The sequence below is a fragment of the Opisthocomus hoazin genome, unplaced genomic scaffold (assembly GCF_030867145.1).
Source record: "Opisthocomus hoazin isolate bOpiHoa1 unplaced genomic scaffold, bOpiHoa1.hap1 HAP1_SCAFFOLD_15, whole genome shotgun sequence".
Classification (NCBI taxonomy): domain Eukaryota; kingdom Metazoa; phylum Chordata; class Aves; order Opisthocomiformes; family Opisthocomidae; genus Opisthocomus; species Opisthocomus hoazin.
In genome coordinates, this window is record NW_027448722.1 from 509,874 (window position 1) to 532,083 (window position 22,210).

Sequence of the window (22,210 nt, forward strand, 5' to 3'; positions counted from 1 at the left end):
CCAGCATGTAGTGTTTGTTGCTCGAGGCATGAACTCCGTGTTCACTGCTCCCCCACTCCCCTGCCCGCACTCTTATCAAAGTCCTTGTAGATGGTGTTTATGTTTAGGTTATTTTGGTCAGTCTGCTGGGCTTTGATTTATTCAAACAAGCTCAGGTTTGAATGTGAGAAGCACCTCTGCTTGCACACTTGTAGCAGTCCCGTGAAGCACGTAGGGATATTTACACAGTGCACACAGTTACCCCAACCCTGATCGTAATACATCAGGCAGTGAAAGCAGGGCGGTCTTCCCGTTCCCTAGTCCGCCTTATGAAAAAGTTTTCCTGGAAAAGAGGGACGTGTGGGTACCTCGGATGCAGGTGAGTAATCCCATGTCCTGTAACGTGCTTTGCAATGCTCCAGGCTTTTATCTGGGTCACGCGCTTGCGGCCGTGGAGTATGGTGGGAGTGCTGGTTGTCGCTGAAATAGGACCCCTCGTCTGCCCGGGCAGAGGTGGAAGGGGAGAGGTCTGGTGAGGTTCAGCTGAACACCTTTGCTTTGCCCCATTCCTTGCATTCAGGGTTATGGCCAAGAATGTCTTTATCGTGTGCATAAACTGTTTCAATTTTTCTCCACTAGGTGTGAAAAGGTCGTATTCCCCACCTTGGTCATGGGTAAATGAATTCATTTGCAATGATAAGCTGCATGCCTTTTAACTCGGTGCTTGGAGGTGCAGAGTCGGTGGTTGTGCTAACTGCATGGGGTAGTTCTCTCAGCGTTACAAACTAATGGTCCATGATCAAAGCCTGAGGCCGCAATCCCTCTCTTTCTCCTTACTTTAGATAAACTCCTCTGCTGCTGTGACCTGTTGCAAACATAAGATTGAGTGCTGCTTGCTTTCTTGATCTAATCAATAGTTCTTCAAATACATGCATGGTTCTGATTGAATCAGTCACATCAGAGATACAGGATGAAGTATCCCTGCTGTTAATTTAGTGAATTTTGAAAGTTAGTTTGCCCTTTGGTCGTGTTTTTCCTTCGACGTTTCGTTGCTGTCGTCTTGTCGATGCTCGGTTGCCGTGGTTCTGGCCAATGGGAAAGCCAACAAAGGCACAGATGTGCTGGGAGCCGGCCAGGGTTGCAGAGCAGGGGCGGAGGACGGTGTGATCAGCAGCGTGCGCGTCGAGACAGCAGTGCTCCGGCTCGGTGCCACCGTCCCTGCCCGCCACAGCCGTGCCAGCTGGAAGCAGCCTGCGCAGACCCCGGGGTCCCGGGCTCTGTGGGGGGATCCTGGGCACAGGGGCTCGGTGCAGGCACCACCTCCAGCATCCAAGGGTCTGGCTCGTCTCCCTCATCTGCCTCTCGAGGGAGCGCGGAGGGTTCCCTGTGCTGTCGAAAGGTGCAGGTCCCTGCCAGCTTCATCTGCCACAGCCTTGTCCCCATCTTCCTCCTTGCATCTCCGTGCTGGGCGTTCCTCTGCCTCCTTGTGCTGTTACTGCTGCTTGGGTGTGTTTCAAAGCACTGCCCTGCCTGAAAACTCCCTTTTCCTTTTGTTTTATTGGGGGGCTGGTCTCCAAGCATGCTTTGAGCCCATCCATTTACTCCTCAGCCTGGGCTATTCAGCAACAGGAGAATTTTCTGCTGAGGCTTTGTTGGATACTTAGAGTTGAGAGAGTCTTGGAGATAAGGTGCCAAGCACAAAATACAGCTTGGAATAAAGATTAATATGTAAAAATCTGTCTTTAGCAATCACAGGGCAGAGAGAGCAGTTGGAAACGGGCACAAGGTCCACGCCACTGCAGGGGCAGGCAGTCAGGAGCATCCATCAGAAACCACTGCTGGGGCTGTTCCCAGCAGGGACTGGGGCTTCGGCTCCCTGTGAAGCACCCCTGAGCCCAGTTTCTTAGGAAGCCCAGAGCAAGGGCGCAGCGCGGGCCCCAGAGAGTGGGTCGGGTCTGAGGGATGGCAAAATGAGGCAGAAGCAGCAGGCAAGTGATCTGGCTGGGATTAATGGCTGTGGGCAGGTCTCCAGGCTGTCGGGCAGCGTCAGCTGCATGCAGGAGCCCCGCGCCTGTGTCAGGCCTGGGCAGAGCGGCTGAAGGCTGGAGCGATGCGTGTGCTCCTCCCGGCACTGTCGGAGACCTTGGAGACCGGGCGCAAGGACTTCTCTTCCCCGCTCTCCTCTGGGAGGTTAGCCAGGAGTCATCCAGCATACTTTATTTGTTATTTTTCACAGTTCCTCTGTTTAATGTATTTTAATTTCAGAGAATCACAGAATGGTAGGGGTTGCAAGGGACCTCTGTGGGTCTCCAGCCCAACCCCCTGCCCAAGCAGGGTCACCCAGAGCAGGCTGCACAGCACCGCATCCAGGCGGGTCTGGAATATCTCCAGAGAAGGAGACTCCACAGCCTCCCTGGGCAGCCTGGGCCAGGGCTCCGTCACCCTCAGAGTGAAGAAGTTCTTCCTCGTGTTCAGCTGGAGCTTCCTCTGCTTCAGTTTGTGCCCGTTGCCCCTTGTCCTGTCGCTGGGCACCTACTTACTGCAGGGGGTTGGGCTAGATGGCCTCTGAAGGTCCCTTCCAACCCAAACCATTCTGTGAAAGAGCAGCCCGGAGTTTAGTGCAGGAAACGTGACAGAGCTGTAGAGCTGGGCTTGAACGCAGCTCATCAGACCTGAGCACACCCAGGCTGCTGATGTGGAATGCCACTTTTCTCTGATCCTTTCAGAAGGGAGCAAAGTACCACGTTTTAATCCAGTTTGGGTTGGTTTTTTTTGTTGTTGTTTGGTTTTGTTTCCCCCCCCCGTCCTACTTGTCAGAGGTGCTTCCGAGCTGTTAACTAATTTGCAGAGTCGTGTCAGGATCAGGTTGGCTTCATGGCCCGTCATCCAAATGTAGACAGTGAGATACGTCTGCCCCTGAGCTTCTTCCAGCAGCTTTTTACTGCGTGCAGCCAGGGAGGCACCTCCCTGTGTCAAGGCAATGCTCTAATGGGAGCTGAAGTTTCCAGCTCTATGGGGAGGAGGTGGGAAAGGTGGTTTCTCCCTGCTCTGAGCCAGGCTGTGCTAGTGTGGGTGTTTAACAGCGAGGCTTTCGACACGGTTTCCCATAACATCCTTATAGGGAAGCTCAGGAAGTGTGGACTGGAGAAGTGCTCGGTGCGGTGGATTGAGAACTGGCTGAATGGCAGAGCTCAGCGGGTTGTCATCAGTGGTGCTGAGTCTAGTTGGAGGCCAGTAACTAGTGGTGTCCCCCAGGGGTCAGTACTGGGCCCAGCCTTGTTCAACTTCTTCATCAATGACCTGTATGAAGAGACTGAGTGTACCCTCAGCAAGTTTGCTGATGACACCAAACTGGGAGGTGTGATAGACACACCGGAAGGCTGTGCTGCCATTCAGTGTGACCTGGACAGGCTGGAGAGCTGGGCAGAGAGGAACCTGATGAGGTTCAACAAGGGCAAGTGCAGGGTCCTGCACCTGGGGAGGAATAACCCCAGGCACCAGTACAGGCTGGGGCGGACCTGCTGGAGAGCAGCTCTGCAGAGAGGGACCTGGGTGTCCTGGTGGATGCAGGGTGACCATGAGCCAACAGTGTGCCCTGGCTGCCAAGAAGGTCAATGGGCTCCTGGGGTGCATTAGGAGGAGTGTGGGCAGCAGGGCGAGGGAGGTTCTCCTTCCCCTCTACTCTGCCCTGGTGAGGCCCCATCTGGAGTGCTGTGTCCAGTGCTGGGCTCCCCAGTTCAAGAAAGATGAAGAGCTACTGGAGAGAGTCCAGCGGAGGGTTACGAGGATGGTGAGGGGACTGGAGCATCTCTCCTACGAGGAGAGGCTGAGGGAGCTGGGCTTGTTCAGCCTGAAGAAGAGAAGGCTGTGAGGGGACCTTAGAAATGCTGATAAATATCTGCAGGGTGGGTGTCAGGAGGATGGGGCCAGACTCTTTCCAGTGGTGCCCAGAGACAGGACAAGGGGCAATGGGCACAAACTGAAGCTGAGGAAGTTCCAGTTGAACACGAGGAAGAACTTCTTCCCTCTGAGGGTGATGGAGCCCTGGCCCAGGCTGCCCAGGGAGGCTGTGGAGTCTCCTTCTCTGGAGATATTCCAGCCCCGCCTGGACGCGGTACTGTGCAGCCTGCTCTGGGTGACCCTGCTTGGGCAAGGGGTTGGGCTGGGTGACCCACAGAGGTCCCTTCCAACCCCCACCATTCTGAGATTCTATGGGGAAAGGAAACAGCCTGACTCCCTGCGGCAGCGAGCTGCGTTACCATGGGAATCTGTTCTTGCTAGCGACAGTCGGGATTTTAGCTCTTCATGGAAGGAGCTTGTGACTGCCCAGTGCAACGGCAGCAGCCTCTGGGGTTGCTGGTGGGGTTTTTTCATCCCTGACGCAGGAGCTGCAAGGTCACCAGTGAATGAGCGCAGCACAGGAACAGGAGTGCGGAAACCGCGCTGCTCTGCCCGGGGATGCAGTCGTGAGCCACCGCGCGTGGGCTGGTGGCATCTCGGTCCCGTGGGCAGTGACGGCAGCGAGCGGTATGTGCTCCGCGGAGTAGGCGCAGCCTGAGACCCCGGAGCTGCCGGCTCCTGGCTTGGCTTCGAGCTCGTCAGGAGAGCCCTCGGCTTCTCTTCCTTCTTGCTTCTACTCACTGCAGCTCGCAGCTCTGGGCAACAGAGGCTGTCTCCTCAGGTGTCCCCTCTCCCAAACGTATCTCTGCCAGGAGGGATCTCAATGGCATCTTCTGGGGTGCCGGTGGTTCGGGCGAAGCTGGTGAAGGGCTGCAGAGGCAGCACTTGGGAGCCAGCAGAAGTTGAGGTAGGGACCTTGCAGGGCTGGGGGAGTTCTCCCTCGCCTTTGTTATTACAAACCCGACTGTGAGGGCAGGGTGCTGGTTCTGGGACAACAGTGGGGGTGGACGTGCTGTCCTGATATGGGGATGCCATCGCTTCTGGTTGTCAAGGCTGTGGTGGTGGTGATGATCAGCAGATGGTGAGCCTGGGCAGCCGCTGTGTGTTGAGCCTGATCACAGAAGATCTGCCAAAGCCAGAACGGAGTAGAGATGGAAAAGCTGTCAGACCCATGTTCTCCTCTCACAGCCCACCAGCATCCGTGAAGAGGGGAGGGGAGCTGGCCGTGGGGAGCGAGCCTGTAGCGCTGCTGTGCCCGGCCCCTCAGCTGCCCAGATCCCGACGTGGGGGCCTGGGGTCTGCGCAGGAGCTGCTTGTCCTCCTGGGGTGGTCATCAGGCAGCACCCACCACCTCCAGGCAGCGGGGTGAGCACCCACCTGCTCCTGTCCCTGGCTGCGGGTGGGTGCAGCCATGGGAGCCCTGTTGTGGTCACAGTGGCCTTGCAGCCATCGTACAGCCAGGGTGAGGTGAGAGGGGAGGAGAGGGGTCTGTTCTCCAGCTGCTGGGGCCGGGAGGGGTGAGCGGTGCCATCTCCTGGGGCTCATCACTTACCGGCCTGTCTCTTCTTGCTCCTCAGGGCAGTAAACGGCTTTGATCAAGGTCCCCCCGGACTGGGAGCCTCTCGACCGTCCTCAGCGCCTGGCATGCTCCCCCAGAGCGTATGAGCCCGCAGGAGGTCGTGTTCGGACTTGAGGATGCTTTTCTCAGCCCACCACGAGAAGAACTGCTCCCGATTGCTGCCCATTCCTGCCCCGCTGGAACACGACCTGCGCCCTGCTGCCCGAGGAGACCCTGAGCTCATGGCCCTCCATGTCACATTAATACAGTTTGTTTTCTCCTGTCGCTGTAGCGGACGTTCTCTGCCTTGGCCCCATACCCCGCGCTGCCAAGCTGCCACCCGCAGTGGTCTGTTTCACGGGCTGCAGGAGTCTTGCTCGGCCTGGCGGTCCTCAGCCCCTCACCGTATCTCTACTCTAACTTAGGTTTGGCAGCGTTTCTCCCTGCCTGCTCCAGCATCCTGCTGCTCAGGACGGGCAGCTGCTGCCCTCCCGGTAAGGCTCAGACCTCAGACCCCTGGCTGAGGCTGCGCCGCGGCTCTTTGGACAGGAATCAGGTCCATGACTCAGTTACCGCAGCTTAATAAATCACTGCGGGGCCAGCGCGTGGCCGTGGGTTGGAGTGGGCATGGGAGGCTGAGCTGCGCGACCCTACGGGGGGGAGGGATGGAGGGACTGGGGGCGCGGGGGTGACGGTCCCGTGCCCAGCACTCGTCAGTCAGAACATCGCCTGCCTTGCTGGGTGCTGGCGCGGCTGAGCCGTGCTGAAGCGGCCCCTCGGCGCTCCCCCACCTGTGCAGCAACGCAGCGAGCGGCTGGAGCGTGCTCCTGGTGCCTTCGTCAGGCAAACATCCACGCACCGCCACACTGGGAACTCCGCCAGAGCGTTAGGAAGCCACAAATCCACAAAGCCCCCTCCTGGGACCCCGCCACCACCCCACCCCTGTTCCGATCCGTGTAATATAGGACTGGATCTCACAGTGTCACCTGCGCGCTTCTGCGACAGTGTTGGGCGACTGCGTGTACCTCGTGGGTCTTTCGAGCAACGTGTTTGTGCGAGTTCTCTGTCCGTGTGCCTCGGAGTCGGTGGATTTTATACAAAGAACCAGCAAACCCAGCCGGGGTTTGATCTGTGGGTTTAGAAATCTTCATTCCCGCTCGGGGCCGTCGCGTTCACTTGGCTCTGCAGCTCCAAGCTGGTTTATTTACAAGTGCTGAGAAAAAAACCATCGGCCCCAGCAGAGGGGAGGCGGGAAGCCCCCCCCTCACCGTCAGGGTTTGTATGGTCGTCCTTTCCTGTGCATCCTCTGCTGCATTTGACTGTTTACATTTGTTTTATTGTACATAGGTTTGTAAACATAATTATCTTTGCCGAAGATCTTTGTACATAACTTGGGCTTTGTAGCTTTATTTATTTGAAATCTATATGGCACGTTGCAGTAGGACAGTGTACGATACGACCGTGGTGACACAGATCGTGAAGGGTTTTTAAAAAAAAAACCCAAACCCAAATTACCGTCATCTTCCAAAAATAAAGGTCTTTTAATGTGAAATCAGTGGATTTTGCAGAACCGGTGGCAGTGGCCGTGGTTTTGTCACGTAGCGATGCTGCTGTGCGCCGCTGCGAAGCGCTTGCTGCCTTTCCCTTGCAGTGTTGCCTCCTCCTTCCCTCTGAGCAGAGAGGGGAGCGGCGGCTGAGCAAGCGCCTTCCCTCTATGGCACCGACTGTCTTGGACCTCAAGATCTGATTTTTGGGAAGAGCCTGCAAAGCGACGGAGGCCTCCAGTTCCCGCCAGAGCCCCAGTGCCATGCAGGGGGAGGCCACACAGCTCCCCCCACCCTGGGACCAGCTCCCTCCTCGGGGGAGCAGGAACACCCTCCCCTTAAAAAATCCCCAGTAAGAGGATGCTGCTCTTGCACAGAGCCTGGGCCTTCTGCATGTTCATGGAACCATAGGATGGTCTGGGTTGGAAGGGGCCTTACAGGTCATCCAGGTCCAGCCCCCCATGTCATGGGCAGGGATCCCTTCCACCAGCCTGGTGTGCTCCAAGCCCCCTCCAACCTGGCCTTGAACCCTGCCAGGGAGGAGGCAGCCACAGCTTCTCTGGGCAGCCTGGGCCAGGGCCTCACAACCCACAGAGTGGAGAATTTCTTTCTCAGGTTCAATCAAACCCTCCCTTCTTGCAGCTTGAAGCCATCACTCCTTGGCCTATCACTCCATGCCCTTGTCACAAGACCCTCTCCAGCTCTCTCGCAGGTCCCTTCAGGCTGCTCTAAGGTGTCCCCGGAGCCTTCCTTTCCCCAGGCTAAACAGCCCCAGCTCTCCCAGCCTTTCCTCCCAGCAGAGGGGTTCCAGCCCTCAGATCATTGCTGGGGCCTCCTCTGGCCCCGCTCCACCAGCTCCAGGTCTGTCCTGTGCCGAGGGCTCCAGAGCTGGATGCAGGGCTCCCACGGAATCACAGAGTGGTGGGGGTTGGAAGGGACCTCTGTGGGTCATCTGGTCCAACCCCCCCCCCCCCGCCGAAGCAGGGTCTGTAGCCATCCATGACAGCATGCCTGTCATGCGAGCTGTCCCACCACATTTCTGTGATGACGACCTAGCTGTCCTGCTGTACAATGGCTTCCAGCTCCTCCTGTTTATTGCCCATGCTACGTGCACTAGTGTAGATGCACTTGAGCTGGGCTGTCGATCTCCCCCTGACCCTACCATGACACACCTGGGCTCATCCCTAGCGATGTGATCCCCCTTGGAACCTTGTTTAAAGCCCTCTCAGTGAATCCTTTTTCCCCTTTGAGACAGCTGTACTCCGTCTGTCCCCAGCAGGCCCGGTGCTGTGTGCACCTCCCCATGATCAAAGAAGCCAAAATTCAACCGAAGGCACCAGTCCCTGAGCCACCTGTTAACCAGGTGAGCTTTCCTCCCCTTTCAGTGCTGTTCCCTGCCACTGATGGGATGGAGGAAAACACCACCTGTGCCCCCGATCCCTTGACCAGTGCCCTGAAGTCCCCTTTGATGGCCTTGGGACTTCTCTCCGCGATCTTGTCCCCACCAACCTGCATTACCAAGAGGGGGTAACAGTCAGAGGATCACACCAGACCAGGGAGTTTCCAAGCAACATCCCTGACCCGGACCCCAGGGAGGCAGCAGACTTCCCTTGGGATGGGTCCTGTCAGCAGATCGGGCCCTCTGTTCCCCTCCGCAGGGAATCGCCTGTGACAGTTACCCTCCTTTTTTTTCTTAGCTGAGGCAGCCGTAATGCGTGGGGCTGACCGACTCACACTGGGCAACCTCCTGGTTGGAGCTTCACCCGCATCCTCATCAGCCGGGCCCTCACATTCCCAAGCTCCGTACCCCGGGGGGTCTCACCAGCGTGGGGCAGAGAGGCAGAATCCCCCCCTTGCCCTGTGAGCACACACGGCTGGGTCGTGTCCAGCTTCTCACCCAGCAGCACCCCAAGCCTTTCTCCTCAGGGCCGCTCTCGCTCCCATTATCTGCCCAGCCTCTGTTTGTGCCTGGTAGTGGCCCAAACCCTGCCCTGAGGTATGGAAGCCATGAGAGAGGCAGGGAAAAGCCCTTCAGCAGCCCCTGCCCCCTCCCCAGTATGGTCCTCACAGCAGGAGGAGCAGCAGCCACTGCCTTGAAGGAGACACCTGAGGTAACGGTACCCCTGACTGAACTGGGTTCCAGGAGCGGGTGCCTGGGATCAGCTCTGGTCCTCAGCAGCCCTTCGGTGCTGGAGGCTCCCTCAGCCCGGGCTTGCTGGGACCAGAGGGACCACTGACAGCAGCCCTGGACTGTAGAGCCCAGGCAGAGGCTTCCTGCTCTCCCCCACCCCTCTCCTCTCACTCCAGTTTTAAGCCCACCATTTCCCTGCTCCTATCAGCTCCCCACGCTGGTCCACCTTCTCTGTGCAGGGACCAGCCCCAGGGCACCAGTGACAGCCTTGGCCTTACCCAACACCATCACTACCTTGGGCCAGGGGAGCAGGTATTGCACACTGGGACCTCCGAAACAGGAGATTCCACCGCCCAGCAGAAAGCCCAGACTTCGCTGAAGGCAGCCATGGGGCCTCTGCCTGGGTCCCAGCCCTGCAGGTCAGCAGGAGGGGACTTTGGACTCTAATGGCAACACAAAGGCTCAGCCCTGACCAGGCCATTTACACTGTGTTTAGGTCAAAAGAGAAAAAAAACCCTGAGCAAACAAAAGAGGAAGAAGGGTAAATGCAGCTTCCAGTCATATTCTTGTTTATTAAGGTCTACGCCAGCCTCAGGAGATACCTCTTCCTGTAAGTAAACAGAGCAGGCGGCCACATCTATAATGAATAAATTTATTGTCTTACAAAAATCATTGTCTAGAAATATGGGTATACAAGAAAACAAGATATTTGCAGTCAGATGCCTGGTGGTCAACAGCCACTTTGATTAAAAGTATCCAAACACACACACCAAAACCTTTGTGACAGATGTTAAAGCTTTTAACCAAAAAAGGAAATCCACGGTTTTTGAGTATGTGGCAGAGGAAGGTTCCTAGTTAACACTGATTCATTGTCACTAATATCAATAATACCACTTGGACTAGAGAGGTACGTGATATGAAGCACAGTCAAAATGAATACATTAAATCATTGTTATATAGGCAAATTATATATGCAACATTGTCTTAGTACTGTAGTGTCTAAGGCACTTTCTGTAATGTCAGTTTTTCAGCTATTTAAACAAAAAGAATGCTAACTACTCGCTGTAATACTGTTCAAAATAAAAAAAAAAACAAAACACAACAACAAAAAGGATTCACATCCACTGGCATGTCAACTCCTAGGCAGGCAACATCCATCGCTGAACCCCTGTCACCGCCGGCTCCGCACCCGCCCCGCGCGGCCCCGGAGCCGCTCCCGCCGGAGCCGCCGCACCGCCTCGGCCTCCACGCACCGTGCAGCCGCTCGGCTCTGCGGCTTGAAGGCTAACTCACTCGGCCCTAAATTAATAAATTAATTTCTCCTGCGTTGTCTGTTTATTTTCCACTGGTGTTCACATTATAGTAGCCTTAATATATACACAGATCTGTCGGGCATGGTGATAGCGGGTCTCTACAAACGCAGAAGTACTGTACAGATGAGGAACGGCGATGCTGTTTCAGTTTGCCTGTACTGCAGGAACGCTAACTGATGAAGCAGGTGCTGAGAACACTTCAAAAGGGTATTGCAGGTTAAAAATGGACGCTACTCGTTCATCCCTACATCTCCCTGTAACACTTCCCAAGGCCTTTTCACAGTTCACTCGCTGATTGTGTGCTGATCACAACAATTAGGAGAAAAGAAAAAAAAAAATACAGGTGCAGTTTGGTCTTCAATGATCCACCAGACTCGATACAGCCACGGGCCGCCTGAGCACAGGAGAAACGGAAGGATGCTGTCTGTACAACAAAGCATGCATAGTCATGACGACGGGTCTGCCCCAACCACCTACCCTCTGGGAATGAAGTTTCCGTGTTGATAAAAAAAAAAGTTCCATCCTTCACATGATGCTTTATAAAATGGCTATACAATGAGTATCTGGAAAATAGATGCATTGAACAGAGACAATTCCATTTTATTTACTACAGGAAAAAAGCAGTTGTAACTATATCTGAAGCAGGGTACAGACGGGGCTCTACTCGGCGGGCGCCGGCTGCGCTTCGTTCACCTCGCTGCCTTTGCTCTCCGCGTCGTCGTCCGAGAGCTCCAGCGAGGCCCCTTCGAAGTGCAGCTGGCGTCTCCCGGATCGGCTGGAGGAGAAGGTGATGGTGCCCCCCCTCCTGCGAACAGCAACCAGACAATCCATGAAGGGTCGTGGCTCGCCCACAGCCCACGGCCCCATGCTGGTGGCTGCTCCGGGAAGACCTCCGCACTGAACCATGGGGGAAGAGTTTGCCCCCAGCCACGGGGCAAATTTCACACACAGGGTCTTGAAACCCCTTCTCTGACCAAGGAGAAGACAGGCTGTGCGCAAACATTCCGGTATTCTGGTATTCCTGCTTAGCGCTTACCATCATCTTAATTTTGCAAGTCCCAAACAACCTAAAATATTGCCTCTGTACAAGCACCGAGCACAGACCAAGTCCTAAACAGAGCAGGGTCTCTAAAATAATACCAACTACTCTTTGTGCAGCGCTGCGCTGCACCCCTCCTGCCGCTCCTATAAGCCTCTCTCTACCCCCGAGATGGTTTTGTTCTGCAGCAACCTCACCACTGCTGTCTCCCATCTGTATTCGGTAGAGACCTTGATCTCCAAGAGCTGCTCTCAAGGAAAATGCTGAGACATTCCCACTGGAGTGGGTATGGGAAAAAAAGGGATTGGTACCAGCCACTGGAAAAATCACAGAATCACAGAATGGTGGGGGTTGGAAGAGACCTCTGTGGGTCACCCAGCCCAACCCCCTGCCCAAGCAGGGTCACCCAGAGCAGGCTGCACAGCACCGCGTCCAGGCGGGGCTGGAATATCTCCAGAGAAGGAGACTCCACAGCCTCCCTGGGCAGCCTGGGCCAGGGCTCCGTCACCCTCAGAGTGAAGAAGTTCTTCCTCATGTTCAGCTGGAACTTTCTCTGCTTCAGTTTGTGCCCGTTGTCCCTTGTCCTGTCACTGGGCACCACTGGAAAGAGTCTGGTCCCATCCTCCTGACCCCCACCCTGCAGATATTTATCAGCATTTCTAAGGTCCCCTCTCAGCCTTCTCTTCTTCAGGCTGAACAAGCCCAGCTCCCTCAGCCTTTTCTCGTAGGAGAGATGCTCCAGTCCCCTCGCCATCCTCATAGCCCTCCGCTGGACTCTCTCCAGTAGCTCCTCATCTTTCTTGAACTGGGGAGCCCAGCACTGGACACAGCACTCCAGATGGGGCCTCACTAGGGCAGTGTAGAGGGGAAGGAGAACCTCCCTCGACCTGCTGCCCACACTCCTCTTGATGCACCCCAGGATCCCATTGGCCTTCTTGGCAGCCAGGGCACGCTGCTGGCTCATGGTCAACCTGTCGTCTGCCAGAACACCCAGGTCCCTCTCCACAGAGCTGCTCTCCAGCAGGTCCGCCCCAGCCTGTACTGGTGCCTGGGGTTGTTCCACCCCAGGTGCAGGACCCTGCACTTGCCCTTGCTGAACCTCATCAGGTTCCTCTCTGCCCAGCTCTCCAGCCTGTCCAGGTCACGCTGAATGGCAGCACAGCCTGCTGGTGTATCTACCACTCCTCCCAGGTTGGTGTCATCAGCAAACTTGCTGAGGGTACACTCCGTCTCTTCATCCAGGTCACTGATGAAGTTAAACAAGACTGGGCCCAGTACTGACCCCTGAGGCACACCACTAGTTACCGGCCTCCAACCAGACTCGGCGCCGCTGATGACAGCCCTCTGAGCTCTGCCATTCAGCCGGTTCTCAATCCACCACACCGAGCACTCATCCAGCCCACACTTCCTGAGCTGAACATCCCTAACACCAGCAGCGCCACAGCTGGATACTCCCCAAGGATGCACTGCGGAGAGTCTGTGGGCAAACGAGGGCTCAGACAAACCCTGCCCACCGCCACTGGCACCACCTACCTTAGCCCGTTCTTCAGGGTGCTGACCTCCCGGCTCAGGCCCTCGTTAGCCTCTGTGGCATCGTCCAGCTCACGCTGAAGTTTACGTCGGGAAGCATTTGCACGTGTGGCTTCCTCTTCAGCCTCCTCCAGCTGGCGTTTGAGCTGCTTCATTCTGGCATTTGCCTTTTCCATCTGAAATATAAACCCAGGGACTCAGGATCAAACTAGACAGCTGCAACGCCACGACCAGGAGTTAGCCAATGTCCTGTCCACCCAGCACTCCAGCTGGAGATGAACCAACACAGCCTCACTGCAGACTGCAGCCCGGGCTCCTGGAAACACTGCAGAGCTCCTGGGTCTGGGAGACCAGGTTGCGTAACGGACCGTCACATCAGAGCTATCACGGGGAGGTTTTAACCACTGGGAACTACTCTAGTGGTTTAGTCATCAAGATAGATTCCCCAACATCTTTTCATTAACATGCTTCTTAGCAAGCCCTTTCTACTTAAAGTATGGTTTTATTTACCTTTTCTGAGAAATAGGCCTCAAAATCTAAGCCCTTCCACCTACCTGCTCCTTGTACTGGTCTGCGTGTCGACGCTCATCCTCCACCTGCATGAAGACTTCCTTCAATTTCTTCTCCGTACGACGGACCAGTTTGTTAGCAGCTGCTCTTTCCCTAGAATAATCAAAAGCCGTCATTTGTCCCAGTACTTGAAGGCCAGGAAGACTAAATCTGTTCCTTCTGAAAGGCTCTCGCCTCATGGTGTAACTGATACTTGAGTTCTCCTAACATGCCTGCCACCATCAACAGCAGCAACAGTTTTAGCGTGCTGGTGGTTGGCTGGGATGCAGCTTTGAAAACATGAAGCCTTAGCACTGGAGCAATACCAGTATGGTATGCAGGCTCAAAAGAGGGATATCAAGGTGCTTCTTACAGAGTTATTGCTAACCAGTAACATGTTCCTCCCATAGAGCCAAAAGCACAAAAAGAACAAAGATTGTTATAAGACCTTCAGATTCTGGGAGGAACTAGCTTAAAACAAATACATATATTTGGAGGACCAAGATGACAAGGATAGACAGGAAGAGCTCACTGCAGAAAGACTTCTGCAGAGTACAGGATTCATCTCAACCAACTGAAGCTGTCACACCTAAGCTCTTCAACTGGCTTCCTCTAACCAAAGAGACCAGGTGTCTCAAGGCGATGTTTCATCTTGTCTCAAGAAACTTCTGCATCACCTTGTGCATCCTGGGACTACCAGTCAACATATTCACCTGGTTAATGTCCAGAGTTAATTCAGCAGCTTTAATTACGGAGCAAATAGTTTCTGAAAATTTCAACCCCAGTTACTTTGCAGATCTCTTGTCAATATGTGTCCCCCAAACAGTAGGTTTCCTGATCAGAAACCCCAATGCCTTTGCCGGAAGCTCATATCTCAGCCCTACAAAAACCTAAGGCACAGAGGTTTCAGACACGGCAAACACAAGCAAACAGATTTTTTTTTTCCTTTTTCTCCTTACTTGGCTTCCTGCTCAAGCTGTTCTTCTAGCTGCACAATCTTGGCTTCTAGAGTAGAAATTGTTGCCTTGAACTTCGACTTCATGGATCCCTCCAGTTCCTGCAGCTTGGCTTTCAGCTCTTTGTTCTGCCTTTCTAGCTGCTGCCGTGCATTTTCACTCTTCTGGGCAGCACTCCGCTCCCCAGCTAGCTCAGAATTCAGCGTGTCAACCTTTCAGAGGAGAACGATAGAAGATCATTTGGTGCTATTGAGATCCTCCACTTATCTGCACACTGAAACATAGATTGCCCCTACAGCATTGCCACCAACGGACTCACCTGCAACGTGGTCTTTCGGAACCGCTCATTGAGAAGCTCCATGTTGCTCTGCTCTTCCTCGAGCTCTTCCTCCAATTGTGCAATCCAAGCTTCCAGCCGGCGCTTCTCATCCAGCAGCGCTGACCTAGAAAAGAAGTATTTGGGTCAAGACACGCTCAGATCTGATACGAAGCAACTGGCTATTTTGCTTTTGATACTTTAGACATTCCAAACTGTAATGAGAAGCTACTGTGTAAGCAATTCTCTTCGTAACAAGAAGGAATTTTTATCGGGACAACAGGTCAATACAGAAATTGCAAGCAGGCTACCAAGAACTGCAGCTGCTGGTGCCTGAAGTTCTTCAGATGCACAATTAATACATTTGATGACTCACTTTCCCGAAGCGCTGTTTGCAATCTCATCAGCCAACTCATCCCTTTCTTGCTCAGCATGACGACGAGCTCTTTCAGACGCAGCAAACTCCTGTGAAGGTTTAGGAAATATTCATTACAGCATTAGGAATCTCAAAACTTCTGCAAACAATTATGCCTTCTAATAACTTCTGGGAGATGCTGTGAAGTGTGATATCGCCGAGGTCTTTTAATGGATAAACAGAACCAACAGCTGTAAAAGCTAGCAGGACGCATCACCTTGATCTTTCCCTCCCGTAACTGCCACATGACTACTATGAATTTACTTCTCCCCGTCCCCTGAAAAGGCCAGTAACATTCAAGCCCTAAGCAGGAGGAGAAAACCGTTCTGTCACATGCTCTAATTCATTAAGTATAATGTGGGCACTAAATTAAGCAAATTTTTTAGGTTCCTACAGAGTATGTAGCATGACTGAAAGCAAAGTATAGAAAATGAATTTTTAGCACAAAAGTATAACAGCGCTGAATCTTGTATTGTGAAATGGTATTGAGTGGTAGAAACACCCAGACATTCACCAAGAAGGACACAATCTAATGCACTGCAAGTGCAAGACTGACAAGTTTGAAGTCTGTGAAAGAATGACATGGAGAAGCTCTAGTAAGTTGTACGTAAAAGTCTCAAACATTAAGTGCAGTGTAAGCTGAGTGATTGCTTCAACCTTTGCAGCTAACAGGGCAAAAAGAGGCCGTCTCTCACACAAGGCAATTCTGTTGCCTTCAAACCTCAAACGTTTAACCTTGTGGCAGACAACGGAGATAATCAGAGATAAGTGACAGCGATATGTAGCACGACTTGGAGCTCTTACATGAATTGCCAACAATGAGGGAACAGATGCCCGTAAAAGAAAGGGATGAGGATCTCAGACAGCAGAGAGATAAACCTCCACAGACTTACACGGTCCACTGAGGTACTGGAGAGATTGTTAGGTTTTTATATACTTCCAGTGACCAGTTTTAGTACTGACACTGTGCACCAAAGCTTCCAGAGACTCTCAAACCACCTTGCAAATTTTAGTGAGGCTTGAAATCTGTTTAAGCAGTAGTAAGGCTTCCCTGCTACCCAGGCAGGGAAAGGAAGTCCAGACTACTAGAAGGATTCCTACAAAGCTATAAGAAGCTCACTAATGACCTGGGGCAGTGAGGAAGAGAAACATCTCCAGGCTCCCACTTTTCTGTTCAACTCACTGGATGGCTTTTTACTTTTTTTAAAAAAAAAAAAAAAACAAACACACTCTGGCCTTCCCCTTTTCTCTAGAAAGAAAAACAGATTTCTTGGATTTCAATCTCACCTCTTGGAGCTGGAGTATTTCTGCTTCAAGACCTTTGAGCTTCTTTTCACTTTCTTTGGACTGTGCAAAGATCTCATCTCTGGATGCACGGGCTTCTTCTAGCTCCCGCTGGTAGTCTTTCATTTGAGCCTGCAGTTGGAGAGCAGAGGAAAGAATAAGCCATGATACAGCAGGACAACCACAAGATTTATTAGTAGCTCTGAAGCTTTTTTGCCCTTAGGAGGCAAGACCTTCCTCCTAAAGTGGCTTCATTCCACTTAAATATATTTATTTTCAGTTCTTATTTTCATAGAATTATAGAATGGTTTGGGTTGGACAGGACCTTTAAAGATCTGAGATCTATCCCTCTGCCACGGGCAGAGACACCTTCCAGGCTGCTCAAAGCCCCATCCAACCTGGCCTTGAACACTGCCAGGGAGGGGGCAGCCACAGCTTCTCTGGGCAACCTGGACCAGTGCCTCATCACCCTCAGAGTGAAGAATTTCTTTCTTATATCCAATTTAAATCTACCCTCTTTCAGTCTAAACCCTTCATTTTCTCATCTTTCCATCACTCACTCCTCATCAGAAATATCCCATTAGAAGACTTCACTTCATTTATTAGTATATTTCTTGTAGGAAAAAACCTCTAGTAGAGGTAGTAGAGATACCTTTGTAGTAGATAGGTAATGCTCTTGCAATTGTCTTGGAAAAAAACAAACCTATTTACTTAAATTGACTGATAAAACCTATTACAAGTACTCAAGGTAAGAAACTTCTCAGTGTAGAAGTACCACAATTCACCATTTTGCACATATAACGTAGAAGCACATACTTATCCTTCCCGTAAGACACTTCACACAGACTGATATCTTAATTCACACAAGTTTGACTTCAGATGCTAAAAGAATAAAGCTGGAGAAACTGCATTGAAGTTGTACCTGCATCTTCGCAATACCACTAGTCATGAGACCACTTATTTCAGGTGCTTGCATGAAAGTGTACAGAGATCAGGTATGAACTCTGTAACTGACTCAGCCTCTGGGAATAGAGAAGCCGCTACTGCTAGGTACCAGCATTTCTTGCTTTAATCTCCATTCCCTTCTCATCCAGCGCCTGGACCAAGTTCCAAAATTGCCCTCATTCAGTTGAAGTAGGATTGCCAAGGAATAGAGTGGACAGGGCAGAAAGGCAATGCAGTTTGCTCTATGCTTTACATGGTCTTGCCACGGCCTCATACTCCTGCAGCTTTGGGCCATGGCACTGAAAGCCTTGGGAAAACTGACCTCTACTAAAGACGCAGTATTTCTCTGGGAATGGGAAATAAATCCTTGACACAAGTACTGGATTCTTCTTGCCAATCTAAAAAGAATAGGCATCTTGGAGCTTTTTCAAAGCAACTAAAATTTACTCCTCCTATTTCTCTGCAGCATTTTTGGCTTCCTCAACTAGAGGAAGTAGCAATCAGCAAGAGCTGAGCTGAAATCAGTAAATTCAAAGATACAAACAACCATAAATTTTAAAGATTCAGCCTCAAAAGCAATCCTCAGTAAATCCTTATGCAAAGCGTTGAAAATGATGACTATAGAATAGAAGTATGTGGGGGACAATCTTAACTCCTTAGCAACAAAAGGATGAGAGGAGTTTTGAGCGTCTGATAAGTTCAGGCCAGATACTGTGACGTGTGCCAGCATAGCTGAGTCTGATACTCCTTCTTGCCTTCACACTACAAATGCATGTAACGAAAAGCAGCACCCTTGACAGACTGTCAGCAGGAGGGAAAGCAGCTCAGCTGATTTGCTGTGCCTACCTGGAGCTTACGTAGCTGTTTGATTGCTTCATCTCGAGCCTTGTTTGCAGCTTCTATCTGACCTTCCAGGTCTTTCATATCCATCTCCATTTCCTTCTTGGCTGCCACAGCAAGAGCCCTCTGTTTGCACTCATCTTCCAGTTCTGCCTCCAGCTCTCGCACCTGTGAAATCAAGGGATTTAACAGGCTCAAGCTCCAGGAACAGAGCAAACACAAAATCCTAACAAAATGGCTGATGAATCCAAAAGGCCTTTGCAGATCAGAATTAGCATTACTCGATTCGAAGAGTCTACAGAACTCAAGCTACATGGGAAGACACTGCAGACGGCAAAAAAATCCACAAACTGGAAGCAGAGATCTCTGAACTGACAAAAGGAAAATAAAGAAAAGAGCTCAGCATCTGAAGCATTTCCATTTCATCTGTTCAGCTGCTTCATGATCAGCTTCTGGCCCAGTACATCTGTCTACATTTAGGTATGACTTGGGGGCAGATGTTGCTAATTCTGATCGAACCACTAAGAGGAAAATACGACATAGAATCACCACACATTCTCAAGAAAAAAAAAAAAGAAATAATTCTCTTTGAAACAGATGTGCTACTAGAATGTATACACCAACAACTTTTCTTTTTTTCAAAAGAAAACAGAGAAGCAAAGTATCTAGGAAAGCAACTAACAAGAACTAAGATGAAATCATACAACAATAAAAGTGAGCCAGAAGTGCCACAGGTTGCCAACATGAAGGAATATGTTTCTTTTGAATCAAGCCTCCCTCCTCATGCCAGGTCAGGAGCTCTTGTCCAGTGCAAGACAATAGCAATTCAGCATTGCAGGGAACTTCAAAAGCCTTCCAGGTCAATGCTTTTATTTATTTCTAGGAGATCTCTATACAGGTAATTCTCAGTAAGTTTTTGTTTTCTTGTGATAAATCTTGAAATATTAGGTGCTTTTTCCTTAAAGCTTTAGAAATGTTAATATAGATCTATCTTCTCCTACAAGCATGAAATTTTAAAGGCATTTCTTTAGAATTCTAGTATCATAAGGCAGATCTGAAGAGACTCAAGTCTGGCAAATCTGGAATCTTTGCTACGTTTTTCATTTAAGAAACTGTTCACTTAATTACAGTCTTTCAGTCTATGTCGGCATCCATGGATTTGTTGCTGTACACCAAACAGGACGGGCTTGAAGGACACCCATGCAGCAACAGCCAAATCTACTTGCATGTTGAGTGCTTTTGAGGCAAGGTACAGTTGAATTGGAGGACAATCACTGGCAGACTAACATTAACAGTAGCTAATCCACCACAAGACCTATTGTATTGTTGGTAAAGATCCGTGCTTGGGACTTCTATAGGATGGGATCTTTAAGCACAGAGTTTTATTTTCCTGGTAGCAAGTTCTCAAAGCCATAGAGCTTTGTCAAAAGATCATCACGCCCTTCCCACTATGAAGCACAGTAAGATACACACTTGTTTAACCAGCATCCTCTTTTTCTCTTCATTCTGTTCATCTCTGGCTTGCAGATCTCTCTCAAACTGGGCTTTCATAGCTTGCATGTTCACCTCCAAACGAAGTTTAGCATCTTCTGTGGCCTGCAGTTCATCTTCCAGTTCCTCAGGCTGAGTCCTCATCTCTTCAACCTGTTGCTCTAAAGTTCTTTTTGATTTCTCCAGTTCATGGACCTAAGCCACAAACATTAATCAGACCCTCTCAAAATCAGCAGTTAACAGCAAAAGTAGACATTATATGAACTCAGTACACTACACTTTGTGATGCTCCAAACTGGACAATCAGAACAGGGAGAGCAGCATCTCTAAGATACAGATTAGAGAACCAAACAAACATCCGTGCAGATGAATGGAGAGATGAGCTGTGCAATATTCACAGAGAAAAAGTAGTAGTAGTAAGACAAGCTCTTAAATCCAGCACAAGTGCCATTAGGCATTGGGCCAGCAACTGCTGCTCTCCAAGTCTTCACATCTTTTGAACAGGCCTCATCTTAATAGAGACCACCCTCGTGTTCTGAGCATTAATTCCTCCAGAATTTTGGGTTACAAATCAGCCTCAAAACGTTCCATATTTGTGTCAAAAACACTTCTCCAACCAGGGAATTTTCCTGTGTTGTTCCCTGTGCAGTTCATAACAAAATAGGGTCTGGAAAGTTACTTACATTTTTGCCCATATCATCTTTCGAGCTCATTAAGTCTTCCATATCTGCCCGCAACTGTTTGTTCTGTCTTTCAAACTCTTCCTTAGCTTCCAGGGCTTCTTCCAAAGCCCGAGCCAGAGACAGTGCTTTGGTTTCCTTCTCCCTTGCCTCTGCTTCAGCACGATCTCTTTCCTCTGCATATCTGGCAGAAATGTTCTTTTCTTCTGCCAGCATCTGAATATAAGAAACAATTAATCCATCTCATCAGTTCTATAATCAGGTCCTTCCTGCCTCAGAGGTGTTTTAGTCACTGAAGTTGTTAATGCTCTAAGTTTAACTGGCATTCAGAAGCTGTCTAGTCCCTCAGTCTTGATCCAAAGACTAGTAAGAAAACAGCTACAGCTACTCTGGAATGAGGTGAGGAAAGCAAGCTACTAATAAAGATGAAATAATTTTCCTATTATTTCCATCGTTCGATCTTCACACCCTTTCTTAGTCTATCCTGAGGGATTACAATAATAGTCTGAAGTTTTTGTTCCAATAGAATTTCTTTTTTGTATAGAAAGAGCTTATTACTTGATCTAACACGATTCCAAGATGGCATTTATTCACTGAAATCAGAAGCAACAAGTTACTCCTAACAAAGGCCAAGCTGCTCCCAAAAGATTTATCAATCAACACAAACAAGATGCCATTTAAAAATCATAGAAATCAGCAAGATGACAGGAAACTAGACTACCTGATCAAACTTCTTCAGCTTTTTCTTCAGGCTATAAACAATCTGGCGCTGATGATCTAGGTCTACCACCACGTAATCCAGCTCTTGCTGCAGGCGATTCTTTGTCTTTTCCAGTTTGTCATAAGCCATTGCCTTCTCCTCTAGGCGTTGGCTTAAAGACTCCGCGTCCTTCAGTAATTTCTTTTTGTTTTCCTCCAAGCCTTCAATGGTTCCCAAGTCATCATCTACCTTTTTCTTAGCATCAGCCAACTGAAATTAAATAAAAGAAAATAATGTTCCTTGGTACATCATGAAAAGGAAAGAAAGGCAACAAGTCAAAAACACAAAACTAGGTGTTATTGCTAGCTAGAGTAACACAAAAATTATGAGCTAACAGGATTCCAAGTAGGGGAAAGTCCTGTCCACTGCAGTTAGTTGTTTTTTTAAATGCAAAGATGGTAGTTTTCAAAAAGAACAATAAACAAATGATAAAATATCCCAACTTACAGGAATATTATGGTCCTTTCTTCCTTTATGGGAGGAAGCAACATGAGCAAGGTATGGAAAAACCTTCTTCATGTTTTCAGTCTTCCCAGCACCAGATTCACCTCTGCAAAACATTTCAGACATTTTCCTCAAAATTGATTTTCAACAACTTATGAAACCTTTGTTTAAAGCAACCTCATTTCATTCCATTTACGGCTTTGACTACACAACAGACCTTCACTGTCTAGAACAAAAAGCACTGATGTTGCAGGGAACTACATGGTGTTTGTTTGAAATACTTTCTTCATCCTAAAGATCATCTTAGCATTAAGATGTTGATACAATGCATCACATTAGTGTGATTAAAAGCTTTTTGCTATGTGCCTGAATTCCTGTGTTACCTTAAGTAACAAGAAACAGCTCTGTCCTCTTCCTTGATCACAAGTCCAGAGACAGATTTATTCAGAGTGCAGAGACATATATATTAGTTTTCTTAAAATCATTATACACACACACTTTTATATTTAGCATCATTTTAATATATTGTATATACC